Source organism: Microcaecilia unicolor, chromosome 2 (assembly GCF_901765095.1).
Source record: "Microcaecilia unicolor chromosome 2, aMicUni1.1, whole genome shotgun sequence".
Lineage (NCBI taxonomy): Eukaryota > Metazoa > Chordata > Amphibia > Gymnophiona > Siphonopidae > Microcaecilia > Microcaecilia unicolor.
Window position 1 is genome coordinate 341998645 of NC_044032.1, and position 14704 is coordinate 342013348.

At 42.8% G+C, this 14704-nt stretch overlaps 1 long non-coding RNA gene across 1 annotated transcript; it reads left to right on the forward strand.

The window, feature by feature from the left end:
- Positions 1-12859: 12859 nt before the first annotated feature.
- On the forward strand, positions 12860-14049 carry LOC115462452. Its single transcript, XR_003940855.1, has 3 exons — positions 12860-12948; positions 13245-13316; positions 13988-14049. It is a non-coding gene; the product is annotated as an uncharacterized LOC115462452 (long non-coding RNA).
- Positions 14050-14704: the final 655 nt, after the last annotated feature.

Here is a 14704-nt window from a genome sequence, read left to right on the forward strand (position 1 = left end):
CCCCAGCCTTGGCTGACCTCTAAAATCCGCTACTTTTGTTCCTGTGCCCGCTCTGCTGAACGTTCTTGGCTTAAATCCTGCACCCTTGCTGACTTCATTTCAAAATCATGCTTAACTCCTTCCAGTCTGCCCTTTCACTTGCCAAACAGGATTACTTCACCCAATTGACAAATTCCCTTGGCTCCAACCCTTGACTTCTCTTCGCCACACTGAACTCTCTTCTCAAGGTACCTCCGTCCCCAATTCTCCCATCTCTTTCTCCTCAGATCCTAGCTGAGCACTTCCATGATAAAATCTGTAAGATTAACCTTGAATTTTCATCCAAACCCTCCCCACCTCTCTCTCCCTTAGTCCTCACCCCCTACTCTCCTTCTTCTCCTTCTTTTTCCTCCTTCTCGGAAGTTTCTACTGAGGAAACTGCCCTTCTTCTTTCCTCCTCTAAATGTACTACCTGTTCCTCTGATCCCATCCCCACTTATCTACTTAACACTATCTCTCCTACTATTATCCCTGTCATCTGTCACATCCTTAATCTTTCACTCTCCACTGCAACTGTTCCTACGGTCTTCAAACATGCTGTTGTCACTCCACTTCTTAAAAAACCCTCACTTGACCCTACCTGTCCCTCCAACTATCGCCCCATCTCCCTTCTCCCTTTCCTCTCCAAATTACTTGAACGTGTCGTTTACCGCCGTTGACTTTCTTTCTTCACAACCTATTCTTGACCCACTCCAATCTGGTTTTCGCCCTCTTCACTCTACTGAAACTGCACTTACCAAAGTCTCTAATGACCTGCTACTGGCTAAATCCAGTGGTCTCTATTCTATCCTTATCCTTCTTGACCTATCAGCTGCTTTCGACACTGTTGACTACACTAGACTCCTGGATACGCTGTCCTCACTTGGATTCCAGGGCCCTGTTCTTTCCTGGTTCTCCTCTTACCTCTCACTTTGTTCTTTCAGTGTTCACTCAGGTGGATCCTCTTCAACTTCCATCCCGCTTTCAGTTGGTGTGCCTCAGGGTTCTGTCCTTGGACCCCTCCTTTTCTCCATCTATACCTCTTCCCTTGGTACCCTGATTTCATCCCATGGCTTTCAATACCATCTTTATGCTGATGACTCTCAGATCTACATCTCCACCCCTGAAATCTCAACCTCAATCCAGGACAAAATTTCAACCTGCTTGTCCAACATTGCTGCTTGGATGTCTCTTTGATTCCTCTCTCTCCTTCTCTGCACATATTCAACAGATCGCCAAAACCTACCGTTTCTTTATCTACAACATTAGCAAAATTTGCCCCTTCCTTTCTGAATACGCTGCCAGAACCCTTATGCACACTCTTGTCATCTCTCGCTTGGACTATTGCAATTTACTTCTCACTGGTCTTCCGCTCAGCCATCTCTCTCCTCTCCAATCTGTCCAAAATTCTGCGGCACGACTTATTTTCTGCCAGAATCATTATACCCACACTAGCCCACTCCTCAAGTCACTTCACTGGCTCCCTGTCCACTTCCACATACAGTTTAAACTTCTCTTACTGACCTTTAAATGCATCCACTCTGCAGCCCCCCATTACCTCTCCACTCTCATCTCTCCCTACATCCCTCCCCGTGAACTCCGCTCACTGGACAAATCTCTCTTGGCGTCCCCCTTCACCTCCACTGCTAACTCCAGGCTTCGTTCCTTTTCTCTGGCGGCACCTTATGCCTGGAATAGACTTCCTGGACCTATACGTCTGTTTTGTCTGTCTGTATTATTTAGATAGTAAGTTATTTGAGCAGGGACTATCTCTTTGTGTCATGTGTTCAGGGCTGCGTGCGTCTGGTAGTGCTATACAAATGCTAATAATAATAATACTGATCTCTCATGAGAAACTATTAATTGTATCTGTACTTGGTAAGCAAATAAAAAATATACTTTCTCATATGCACGTCGCCTTGGTTTCTTTTGTCCTCCCAAATTGTGGATGGCTGGTACATGTTAATTTGGGAAGAGGTACAAGGAGCCTAAAAATAAGCCACAGGGAATATAACAGCACACTGCAACAGTGGATGAGCGATATAAAGCATGGAGCTGCAGATGGTGGGATTAAATAAAAGGGGCCCTTGAGGACATAAAAAAAGAGCTGAGTGAACTTAGTATATGCCAGGAGGTGCTTGAGACCAAAATAGACAGCATCGATGATACTGTGTAGGAACTTAAATCCCAGCAGGAGCCTCTTGGCAAAGGTAACAGGGCTCTCTGGGGGAAGTTAGACCTGGAAAACAGATCTCGTTGGAGCAACATTAGGATCAGAGGGGTTTCATAAGTACATAAGTATTGCTATACTGGGGCAGACCGAAGGTCCATCAAGCCCAGCATCCTGTTTCCAATAGTGGCCAATCCAGGTCACAAGTACCTGGCAAGATCCCCAAAACGTACAATATATTTTATGCTGCTTATCCTAGAAATAAGCAGTGAATTTTCCCCAAGTCCATCTTTTGAAAATATGTTTTATTAAGGTGAATAGCATCAACATTACAGTGAATCAAAGCACATCTTTAACAAGTGTATCGCAGGCTTACACATATAAAGCAAGAAATACAGGCTAAAGTTCCTAACTATTACAAGGTCTAAATACAATCTCCTATATCTACTATTCATTCAATAAAAGTATTTTCATAGCCATTTTATGTGCACTGACAGAGAAATCCTGAGACATCCTAAACATGCATATCACCTTGCTTTTTTATTAATGTCCCCCACAAACATGCATCACCTATTTACTTCCCTCCCCTCTCCCCTTCCCCCCCCCCCCCCCCCCCCCCCGCCCCCTGGATTAGGTTGAGACCCCACAAATGATACCAAATACAGCTGCCATAACGCTCTATATGCCTGGCCACTTGTTTGGTGAGAAGCTTGCAGCCTCTCTATCTCCCATTTGGCCATCTGCACCATCTTTGTTGTCCACTGCTGAACAGTTGGTGGTTCTGCTACTATCCAATTCACTAATATAGCTTTCCTAGCTATCATTAACACCACATATACAAAGCGCACCTGTGGGGGAGATAATCCCTGGTCAGCCAAAGACGTTTCATCCCCCAGAAGTAAAACCCTATAAGACCATTCCACCCAAACATTCAACAAACGCTCCACAGCCTCCAGCACTCCCCCCAAAAAAGTATTCAGTTTAATACATTCCAGAAAAGTATGGACAAGTGTGCCCACTCGTTGCTTACATTGCCCAGAACACTCATCCTCCCACAACCCCATCCGCTTCCCCCTTTCCTTACTAATGAAAGCACCATGGAGCAGCTTAAACTGCATTTCTTGCAAATTAGCACTTGGAGTACCCCTGAACGCTCCCTTGAAATATGCTGATAACATGTCAACCGTGATCTCCTCTTCCTACTGCTCTCCCCACCCCTCCGCTAATCTAACCATGAAAGATGCCTCTCTATGCTCCCTACCAGCGGCATACCAGACTGCAAGCCTATTGGCCTCTTTGGGAATCTGACAGAAGATCTTATCCAGCCGAGAAAAAGTGGGACCACACGACTTTGCAGGCAACAAAGATCCACAATAGTGTCTCCATTGCATAAAAGGAAAAAAATCTTCTCGCCCAAAACTCCATATCTGCCTTGTCTGCTCAAATATAGGGAAAGAGTCCCCCTCAGGCCCCTTGAACTGTCCCACATATTTACATCCCTTCCACGCCCACTCCTTAAACCGCGTTCCTCCCTGCCCCGCTGGGAACTGAGGATTGTCCACTGCTGCTAAGAAAGGAGAGGGACCTGATGCGCCTCCCAAGCCTTCCCTCCACCACTTCCACGCCTTTCTCAAAGGCTGAAAAAGCAATTGTATACCCTCTCCCCTCTGTGCTGGCAACTGCAAGAGATTAAACCCCGAGTGTGGTAAAAATCCCCCCTCCCATATATATGGTGGTGCAAATCTGGTGGCCCCTGTGTACATTTCATGAATCCATCTGAGTAAAGCTGCTACGTTATACAGACGAATATCTGGCATAGATAGAGCATATGCTGTGGGCCCTCCTGGTGTTACATCCCTCTGAGCCACAGCAGCCACATCGACAAATTGTCACCTCAGAAGTTTAGCTGAAATTGGGTGGCGGAGCAGTTGGGGGGAAGAGGGGGTGGTGGTTGGGAGGCGAGGATAGGGGAGGGCAGACTTATACGGTCTGTACCAGAGCCGGTGATGGGAGGCGGGACTGGTGGTTGGGAGGCGGGAAATACTGCTGGGCAGACTTATATGGTCTGTGCCCTGAAAAGGACAGGTACAAATTCAAGGTAAGGTATACACATATGAGTTTGTCTTGGGCAGACTGGATGGACCATGCAGTTCTGCCGTCATCTACTATGTTACCTTCCCCTCTCTCCTTCTCCCTCCTGTTGTTCCTCTTTCCCTTCTCTGATGCTAATTCCTGTATTTTGTATTAATGTTGCTTAATAGACTATTGTACGCCACATTGAGCCTGTCCATGGGTGCGAATAATGTGGGATATAAATGCCATAAATAAATAAATAAATCTGTAGCCCCCCCCCAGCTCTGAATTGTGTTAGTTTGGCTAAGCCTATTCTTGCCCTACGTCCTGCCCAAATAAAAGACCCCGTGAATCCTTTGAAACATGCTTTGTCCCGCTTTGTAATCCACAAGGGCAGCATCTGCACTGGATATAATAACTTGGGCAACATGACCATTTTTACTAGTGCTACTCTACCTAGCAGCGAGAGTGGCAATGCATGCCAACGGTGACATAATGCTTTAAGAGTATCTAGCTTGTCCTGTATATTCCTTCGGTAAATGGCCCTCATGTCCCTATGAAGATACACCCCTAGGTATTTCAATGTTCCCGAAGACCATGCCAGAGGGAATGCTGACAACTGTTGACACTTGCACGGGGCGGAGACTGGCAGAGCTTCAAATTTTTCAAAATTAATCCTTAAGCCCAAAAAAGATCCAAATTGTAAGATCAATTCAATCATTTTGGGCACTGACGTGGTAGCCCTATCTAGGTATATGAGCATATCATCGGCAAATAAATTAATTTTGAATTCTTGAGAGCCAACCCGAATACCCTGCACTTGATCAGCTCTCCTAATCTTTTCAGCAAAGGGCTCCAGCGACAACACAAATAACATAGGCGAAAGCGGGCACCCCTGCCTTGTACCTCTCTTCAACCCAGAAACCGGGGATAATGCTCCATTGATCAAAATTTGAGCTGTGGGGTTATGATACAAAGCCCTAACTCTACCCAAGAATGCTCCCATAATTCCAAATTGAGGTAACACCCAGAACAGGTAATCCCTCAAGATCTTGTCAAACGACTTCTCGGCATCAAGGCTTGTAATAATAGCGTCTCCTGGTAAACCACCCAATCTCTGCAAAACTGTCAAAGCCCGGAGCACATTGGAAGACGTGTATCTGCCTGGCACAAAGCCCGCCTCATCCGTATGTATTAAGGCGAGGAACACGGACCCCAAGCGATGGGCTAATATGTTTGCAAACACCCCTCCGAAGGGACACCACCTTGCAAGTGGTGGAGGGGCTTCCATGTTTCAATGACTCAGAGGGCTATGCTGTAGGGTTACCCATATCAGACAGGCCTCTGAGGAGAAACCAGACAAAGAGTGTCCCAATCTGGAGGATCCAAGATGGCGTTGAGGGAGGACGTACGCTAGCTGAGTTCCTGTTTTACACCAGAATGCCTGAAGAAGAGGGCGCGCTCCCCAGAGAATGGGGAAGAGAAAAGGCAAAGCCGTGGTGCTGTCCTCCTCGAACACGGCTGGGGTTCCCACCACTTCTCAGTCTATTTTGGAGAGATTCAGGGTCATAACGTCGGGGATATCGGTTCTGGCTTCGGGGAACAGCAAGGCTTTATTGCCGAATCTCAGTGGAGGGAGTGATTTTGAGTCCCCCTGTTGGCACGACCCCTCCAAAACCCGGAAATAGTAATGCTTCGCTATGGAGGTTAATAATGGAAACGCCCGAAGTGGGTTAGGATTTTCATGTGACCCGAGGAGGTCCTGGCGCAGCATCGACTCCAGATAATAAACCAACTGGGGGATTGAAGAGTGAGCTCTTCCCCCCGAAGATATCTGGAGCGGTTTCTGTGGAGAAATTGGACTTGGTGAAGCCAATAATGTCATAAAGGACGTACTATAGGAACTGCAGCAGAATGTGAATAACTGTCTTCTTCAGATGTTTAAAAATTTTCACTATGTGAGTTAAAGAATTTATATTAATACTTATCTAACAAAGTGGAAGTCCAAGATATAAACATGGAGACTTTGATTACGGAAATGGCTTCTTTATGAAAATTAGATAATTTGGTAATGAAGAATAGTTATCTTTCTTGTAAAAAATGGAATTTCTGGAGAACCAATTAAGGGAAAATAACTTGAGAATGATAAATTTACCTATAATATCCTATATATCAGCTACTGAATTCTTGAAGAAATATTTCTTTGATACTTTGCTTATACCTTCTGATAGCCACCTTTTGGTGACTAAAATTATATTTCCTTTAAAATTTTCTTTATCAGAGAAAAGAGATGTAAGTTTAACTGACATTTTGGAAAATTCAGAAGTTATAGATAGAGTTATATTATTAGTGACTTTCGTCTTTGATTAGATAGGAACAATGTTTTGAAATTGTGTTGCCGATACATGGTTGATAGTTTTTTGGGTTTAAAGATAAATATACAGTATTTCCTGACACATCAAGGGAATCGCAGACTGTGAGGTGTGAAGTCTTGGCTTTTAAGCCAGGAATCATTGCCCCAGGCAGTGGCGTAGCTAGACCTGACATTTTCGGTGGGCCCAGAGCTAATATGGGTGGGCACTAGGTGTGAGTAGTGTTTCTTGGGTACCCCCTCCCACTCTGATTCTTATTGTCTTAATGCTTCTTTTTACACAGAAGCTAAAAAGAAATATTTCCTCTTCGGCTATACCCAGTTCTGCAACAGTGAAAAATCCCTTCCTCCTTCCCAGTTCCTCAGATGTGGCACTGGCCTCCGAATTGCTGTAGCAGCATTTTCTTCCCTCCCCCCCCCCCTCAGCATGTAACTGTATCATCACACCTCTCCATCTTTTTGTTTAAAAACTGTGCCTTCCAAGTTGGCAAGTGAAAGGCCACATGCGCGAGGAGGGGGAAGCTAGCACCCCAACCTAGCAATGTTCAAATACCTTCCCCTGTCTATCAGCTCCGTCGATGGAGGGCCAAACCGACCCTCTTCTGCCACCCGGCACACAGCCTTAAAAAAGAATCGGTGAAGTGCAATAGCGCATCGCGTCTGCTGCTCTGCCCTGCTCTGCGCTGCTGCAGCTGTAAAGCGATTTGCTCGTTGGCCCTTCACTGTGTCCCGCCCTCGCGGAAATAGGAAGTTACATCAGCGGGCGGGACACAGTGAAGGAAGGGCCGACGAGCAAATCGCTTTACAGCTGCAACAGCGCAGAGCAGGGCAGAGAGAGCAGCAGACGCGAGGCGCTTCTCTGATTCTGTTTTTTAAGGCTGTGTGCCGGGTGGCAGAAAAGGGTTGGTCCGTCCCTCGATGGAGCTGGTGAGCAGGTGGGGACTGGTACGAGGATCTTGGCTGGGCGGGCCTGGAGGGAAAGTGGCTGGGCCTGGGCCCATCCAGGCCCGCCCGTGGCTACACCCCTGGCCCCAGGTGGGACCTTCCTAGCACGATTCCCTTGTAAGTGTTTTATTTTCCTTATTACTTATTTGTTTGAACCTAAGAAATTATAAGAGTTTGTGGAAACAGATGAAGAATCCTCTGCAGCAACTTCCTTCAGTTACCACTGTACCGGCTGCAATAACCGATTAACCTTCCTCCCTCAGAAAATGTGAAGTGTAAGATTAACCATTTTGAGTTTTTCTTATTTTCTTTAAGATTGTTTTCCTGATCTTGGATCTTCCAATTGTGGACAATTATATAAATATATATTGTTGAGAGAAAATGTTTTCCTTTTTATATTAATTTCTGTATTTCCTTACATTTATGTGATAAATGTGAATGTAATTAAGTAAAATGATAAATAAAATAATATGTTTGCAAACAATTTAATGTCCTGATTAAGGAGTGATATTGGGCGATAGGACCCTAATGCCTCCACGTCCCTACCAGGCTTAGGGAGTACTACTATGTGGGCATGTGTCAGCTCTCCTCCCGCCACTCCCTTCTCGCAAAGATTATGACAGAGCTCCTGGAAGGGGGGACATATCTTTGTACCCAAAATCTTATAGAACTCCAGCCCCAACCCATCAGGTCCAGGTGCCTTTGCCAGCTTCAAACGCTTAATCACTTGACCTATCTCTTCCCTCTCAACGGGGGTATTCAAGGTATCTCTCTGCGCCTGCGACAGCTGAGGCAAAGACATTCTCAAAAAAGGACTCCCTCTGGTTCCAGTCTATATCGCCCTTGTCGTACAAGCCCTTATAAAACCGCACAAACTCATTTTGAATCCCCTCCACCGACGTCATTGGTCTCCCCTCCATCGACTTAATCCTTCTTCCCTGCTTTGTTCCCCCATCTATAAAGATTATATTTGTACATGTGAATATCCCTCACTGTTCTATCATTCAGTAAGTCATTAATTTTCTTATGTATAGAATATTATTCTCTTTTGGCCTCCTCGTCTCGCGTAAAAATGTGCGTTGCCCTCATCTGTTGTAATTGATGTGACAGAGTAACCAGTTGCCTCTCCTGTTCCTTACGAGTTCGCGCCCCATATGCCAATATGTGCCCTCTCAATATGGCCTTTCCTGCTTTCCAGTAAACTGTGGGGTCCACTGACTCAGGATAATTCTCCGCAAGGTAATTCTCCCACATTTTCACCAGGAAAGTGCGGAAATAGTACGTCCGAGCTAAGAGAGGCAGACAACGCAGAGCTCCCACGTGTGGAATAGCTCACCGATACCCCACTCGCCGATCTCAAATTTTGCAGGACAGCTGCGAAAAGCTCAGCGCCAAGCACGACACCAAACTGAGACCGGCCGAAGGAGAGGACAGCAGAAAACGGGCATCCGCAAACCCAGGAACATTGCGCCAGACCTGCAACACGGAGCAATCGCTGGCCTAAGGTAACCTCCAACCGGACCGGAACGGACCCTGACCAACCCAACGCTATCCTCTGAAATACTGGACCGCGACAACTTCACAGCCGTGCTGAGACCTGCTGAGACCAACTGACACTGCAGACTGAATTGGATTGCAGCGTGGTGCTGGGGGAGACAAGCAGAGACCGTGAGCATCGATGATTCAGCTCACCACAGCGCTCCTTCATACTAACCTCGGAAGAAGAGGCAATAGACGAGCACCAACTGCAGAGGGGACCGAACCGCGAAAAACCCGCCTGGTCTGTCGATTGGGGAACCCAAGACCGGACTCGGAGAGGACCCACGTGGAAACTCACTAACAATGAGAACTACTCCAATTGTAGAATCTAGCTTCCTCTAATAAAGGTTTCATTTACTTATCATGAATCCAAAAGAATCTACGGTAATCATTGAGCAGTCTGTGTTAGTGGGACAGGCTGTAAATCCATAGCGGTACAATTTGGCGACGAGGATGGGATTCGTGCAAAGAATGACACCTTTGTAAGAGGAATGCAGATGCAGGGGAGAGTTGAATTCCAAAGCTGGAATGAGTATTATATGTTATTTTAGCCACTGAGTGGTCCTAATGGGAGGAACAGGATTCCGGTTTAAAAGAATCATTGCCTTGCTGCAGGCAAAATGCTGAAAACAGTAAGAGAGAGGGAATTACTATGCAAAAATGAGTTTATCTTGTTGGGCAGACTGGATGGACCATCTGCCATCATTTACTATGTTACTATGTAACAGTGCTTATCTGGAAGCCCGTTATAGACGGGATTAAGCAGCATAGGAAAAGTACAGAATTGGAATGTCTAAAGTGTGTGATTTGTAGTTAGAATGCTGTGTGATCTATGCAATTAAGATAACTGAGTGTGACGCAGTAAGAAATTATGTGTGATTTACGCAGTTAACTGAGCGAGTGCTTTTGTAAGTGTGATGTAGTATATGTTTAGATTCATTTGGAGATTAATTGCATATTTAAAATAAGGGGTTAGGAGTTAAATTGTATAGAGACTTGTGGACCGTTTTCAGTCAGGGAAACTGAAACTGTCAGACATAGGAGCTTTTGTAAGCAGTGCTTATTATCAAGGAAGGAATGACCTTGAGCAAGGGAAAGGGAGCAACAGGGTTTGTTTAAAAAAAAAAACAGGCTTTTGAACAGACAAATTGTTTGATCTGTGAGCAGTTCAATTAATTAAGTGTCTTAGGGAATGAAAATTATGTTAATAAGAGCTTTTGCCAAAAATATAGGAATTTGGCAAAACATTGGGGTTTTAGAGCCATAGGTTTGTTTGTTTTTTTAGAATTAGAACTAAACAAAGTTACACCCGCTTTAACTGCTGCAGTCCCGGATACTATTATTTTGATAGAGAGACTATTTGGCTAATGTTTTTTTTTACAATACCAGTTAATGAGTAACATTGGGATCAATTTGCTTTCAGTTGGCAGGGCAGGCAGTATAGATGAGTTTCCTCTAGCTGATCATATGCAAATTGTGCATTATATTGATGATATTATGACATTTAAAGAACAAAGGATGGGAGATCCTGATAAGATACAAGGACCGTCCCAAACAGTTAAATTTCTAGATATTCAGCAAGATAAATTTTGCCAAGAGCTAAACAGAAAAATTTGGATTGGATTATTTGGCTTTGGGAGACAACATGTACCCCACCTGGGGCAAATTTTGGCAAAAAAAATATAATTTTGAGTGGGGAGAAAAGAAACAACAAGCTTTTGAAGCAGCGCAACAGGCAATAGGAAATGCCTTAGAACTCTGACCAGTGCAGCCAGGAGAGGTAGAGCTAAGTGTCTCATTATGCTAATTGGAGCCTCTGGCAGAAACAAAAGACTGGGGTGCCTTTAGGATTTTGGGGTCACCAGTTACCAGAGGCAGGAATTAGGTATACGACTTTTTTTTTAAATAATAGTTATTAGCATGTTATTGGGCTAGAGCCTCTGGAATGGGTGGAAAGCCCAGTCAGGTGGGGGAAAAGTTTATAATTAATTCAGCAGTAGTTTATAATCCCAAACTAAAGCATTCACTAGAATGCAGTGGGGAGGGAGCAAGTAGTCAAAATGCAGAGCAGTATGCTGCCTATATGGCTTTGAAAACAGGAAATTTAGGGCAATGTCATACATATATACAGATTCATGATCTGTGGTAAATGAATTAGCCACGTGGCTAATTCATTTGGTACAAAACTAACTGGAAAATTAATATGAAAGATTTGTGGGGCAGAGAATTGTGGGAATTGTATAAAATATTAATGTTATTGGTTTTTTTATGTAGATACTCTAGAACATCTCTACAGCGCAGTGGCTGATGACTGTGGAAGAGCCAGATAAATGCTCAGGTTTGGTGAAATGGGTGCACAAAAATGTGAACGTCTGGGAAGAAAGGCCACTCACAGGTGGACAACAGATCGTGGTATTAGTTTAATTATGGATGTTATTAAAATTGTTATAGTTGAATGTCTGGCCTGTTAATACCAGACTAGGCGATCTGTTCCCCACATGTCTGAGGGGTAATTAAAAAGGGGAAAATTACCTGAACAAATTTGGTAGATGGATTATACAGAACTTTTACCCAATTTGCAAGGATGTAAATATGTGTGCACAGCAGTAGCTAATTATTTTAGATATGTAATTGCACATCCTTGCAGGCAACACTTTTAAAACTTTAGAACTGATAATTGATAATGGTTCCCATTTTTGAAGGTTAATTGGTAACAATATGCTTCAGACCATAATAACAAATGAATGGTCTATTGAAACAATAAATATGTAAAATAGGGGGATCATTAAAGAATTGGGAAATAAATTTGGTATCGGCCTATTGGGGAGGCAGAAACACCCCTAATGCGAATGGTTACACCTAACCTACAAGTCTTGACTACCAAACATGACCAATTAGAATATCGGGGAATTACAGCAGGAGCTATGATGCCCTACAGGGCTACTCCAGGAGCGGCCGGGCTTTATTTATATGCTCTACAAATGGTTAAATTGTTACAGATATTCAAATAATTAATACAGGCTTTGGGAGGGGTGATTGATACAGACTATCAATGAAAAGTAAGGGTTATACTTCAGGCTAATGATAGAATTGCTTAATTATTAATTTTGGAGGAGGTGTTCCACCAAGGTGGATGAACACTAACTCCCACGAGAAATCAACAGATAAGGGAAAGTGGGAAGTGGACCAATGACTCCAGGGAAACAGGAAACTGGTGTACAAAGTACCACTTTATTCACAGACTCGACACAGTACCGTGTTTCGGCCACAGGCCTGCTTCAGGAGTCTAAACAATAGGTTAAAAAATATAATAATTAAAAATTAAAAACTGCACATATACATATAAAATTATATGATAAATACATACACATATACTTATAAAATGTGGCAAAGAAATATATAAAAAAATACACAGACAACCTCTGAAAAATACACATATATAGTGCTATTTAACGGGCAAGAGTCTCAATACATATGTGGATACACATATATATGGACTCGTAATGTGTAGATGTAAATAGGAAAGAATAAAAAATTAGCAGAAAATAGCATGCACAGATAACCTCTGAAAAATACACATATATATATAGTGCTATTTAACAGGCAAAAAATCTCAATACATATGTGGATACACTTATATATGGACTCATAATGTGTGGATATATATGTTATAATATAAACCAGCACAAATAGGCACCAAACAAATGTATATGTTTCTCCCCACAAGCGTTTAGATGCTATTTTGTTTACAACTGACCAGCAGTTCACACGCTGTTCCGTTTCCAAACAGACTACAGAGTGACGTATCAAAACTTCAAGGGTATTTCTAAAGGTACTATTTACACCCATGCCCTCTTCCTTTCACTTCTTTGGATTCTCTCTGTTTACTTTCAAAGGCAGATGCTTTCTAATCTTCAAGGGTTGTTCCTAGGATACACTCACGCTCCCTTATCTAGAGGCTTTTCAGCTGTTTTTTTCCTCTCTGCTCTGTGCTGCACTGTTACGGCTAGCTTGCTCTGTGATATACCAAAGCTTTTTAGCTGTCCTTTTCCACTCTGCTCTTTGCTACACTGCCAAGGATGTTTTCCTCAACATTCATAAATAAATATATTTTATTATTTTTTTCAGAATACATTTTTTTCAGACCATTTTACCTTCCGACTGATCCTTATTTCCTTGTCTCCAGATCGATTCTTTAAGGTTGGTCAAACATCTTTTTTTCTTCCCTTTGAGAGATATATGTCACTGTCCCTATCTATACAAGCACCTTGATCTTCATGTACAGTATCCTGAGCTCCTATTTAGCCCCATCAGCAGTTTTATTTCCGTTTAGCAATATATATTTTTATATATTATATATCTACTGCCACAAGTCTTTTTTATTTATATAATTTCCTCAGGTACATACATTGTCATTAACACTATTTTATATTATGTCATCTACCACATTTGAATTTTTATTTTACATCATGCATGCCTATTTGTGCTGGTCTAATTATTAATTTTACCTGTGTTACAATCTGGGATTGTGAAGTTGGATCCACCCACCACCTTTACCACACGAGGGGATAAAGGCTTTGGATCCACTAATTTGTCTGCAGGTGCAAAGGTGTGGATTACCCAAGAAAATGGGTCCCCATAGCCTGCTGAAATTATTGCCCAAGGGGTGGACAATACAATCCTGATCCTCCGATCTGGGCGGGGTAAAATGGACTTATGTCCCAGCGAATAAATGTTATTTTAGAGAGTAATTAATTTGTTAATATGTTTCATTTATAAATCCTTGCAAGAGTCAGTATAATTCTCCTTCTTATGGTGTCTTTGGGTATTGCCATTACCCCCGATGGACAACTACATCTTACCACCGAAAGACAAGGCAAGCTGACGTGGCAGTGGAAGAATCAGAGTGAAATCTGACAACAAGACACATGTTTGGCTAACTAGATGTGCAACTGTCAACAACACTCAAATATGGAAAGAAGTCCTGTCACATGAATGAGTTTAATATGACTTGCACAAGTCAGAGACAGTCAATAAAGCATTGTTGACCCAAAAATGCAGACATTGTTGACATTTACACCATTAGCAAATGTTTATATTCTTCTTGTGTGAACACTATACCTATGAAGACCTGTGTAAAAACTGTAGTACTCTTAATTGCCTTAATTGTAGAGTAAAATGAGTTTAGTATGATATCTTGTTAGGAGATTTTGGTACAGGTGTAGAGATAATAAATGCTATTGATGCTGAAACTTTAGACAACACAAAATGTATTAGAACTGATATTAATCAGCCTATTATTTTGCAATATGATAAGAGTTATCTTTGATTATAGTCAGATAGTTGATTATACTCAGTTTACAAGTAGAAATTAATATAGCATAATTTACTACTTGCATATTGTAACATCTATTTGCCCTTATGCAAAGGGATAAGGCTCAAACATAGAAACATAGTAGATGATGGCAGAAAAAGACCTGCAGGGTCCATCCAGTCTGCCCAACAAGATAAACTCATATGTATTACTTTTTGTGTATACCCTACCTTGATTTGCACCTGTCCTCTTCAGGGCACAGACCGTATAAGTC